General features: G+C 61.9%; 1 protein-coding gene across 1 annotated transcript in view; it reads right to left on the reverse strand.

Moving 5' to 3' along the window:
• COL22A1 (collagen type XXII alpha 1 chain) overlaps window positions 1-1192 on the reverse strand; it is a 189725-nt gene that overhangs the window by 109252 nt on the left and 79281 nt on the right. The gene's annotated exons all lie outside the window — the stretch shown is intronic.

Here is a 1192-nt window from a genome sequence, read left to right on the forward strand (position 1 = left end):
CAGCTGGGGGCCCCCACCTCCACAGGGGCGCAGTCCTGCTGGCGTTCCGCCGTCTCCATGGGACCAGGCTGTCCTACACATGCCTTTTGAGGGAGACGGCCCTCACCTTCCGGCCCGTGTCCGGTGTCCCGCCACTCTGGACACGCGTGGTGGACGAGAGGCGGCCAGACCCAGAGGGTCAGCTGAGCCCACCGAGGGTCCCTCCCACCTCCGCTGCCTGCTTCCCTCTCTCTGGGAGATCTCTGCCCACATTCCCTCCCTTCCCAGTCCACTGGCTTGGCATTCATCAAGTCTGCCGTTTCTTTCTAAGGCCAACACTGAGGGGCTCCCTGTCCTCTCTTCCCTACAGGCCGCCTCCTCCGCCCCCAGCCCGTTCCAACCAGGACAGGTGGTGGGACAGGCCAGGGGACAAAGGCTCCGGAAGGCTGAGGGGTGGCCTCCGGGCCCCCCCCTGGTGATGGAGATGCGCAGGGTTTTAACCCCAGCTGCCTGGCTCTGGGTTCCGATCCTTGAGAGTTGTTTGCTCCTCTGATTTTCCTCCAAGCCACAGGGCGAGGGAAGGCCCTTCCCCTCAGGATGACATTTTACACGTTGTTACTTTGGCAGCTGGAAGTGCTACTCAAAATATTACTATTTTAGGAAACCTGGTCCTTTTTCCGCCAAGAGGTCCTCTGACACCCAACTTCAGATTCCCCATTTCCTTGCATCTCCTGCCTCGGCTGGTGGCCTACGGGGAGAGCAGCCCCCGACCCAGAGCAGGGGTCGTGGGGGTCGAGGCCCCTCGAAGGGCAGGAGGGGAGCTCACCGGGCTCAGCGGAGGTCAGAGCTCACTGAGGAACCAACACTGACTCCAGACGGGGTGCTCCAAACCGTCAGTGGCCGTCACCTCCCCCTCTACACCGTGGATGCCTTCAGATACTCTCTCCTGTGCCCATGCCTCTCTGCCCTCCCCTGAGTGCGCACACCAACACACGTACTTTTCGATGAGCCCATCAGACCAGGTGTGATGGTTACCGTGTTTGAGCTTTTAGGTGACACCGTCACGGAAAACGTGTATTGGGGACGCTGCAGGTGGCTGTGCTGTGAATGCCTGCTGGTGCACTGTAGTGGGACAGGTGTCCTAGGTGCGGGTCAGTCGCCCGTGCGTGCGCGGCACCCCCTGCACGGACGGCCCACACCCTCAGGGACTGAC

Source organism: Suricata suricatta, chromosome 15 (assembly GCF_006229205.1).
Source record: "Suricata suricatta isolate VVHF042 chromosome 15, meerkat_22Aug2017_6uvM2_HiC, whole genome shotgun sequence".
Classification (NCBI taxonomy): Eukaryota; Metazoa; Chordata; class Mammalia; order Carnivora; family Herpestidae; genus Suricata; species Suricata suricatta.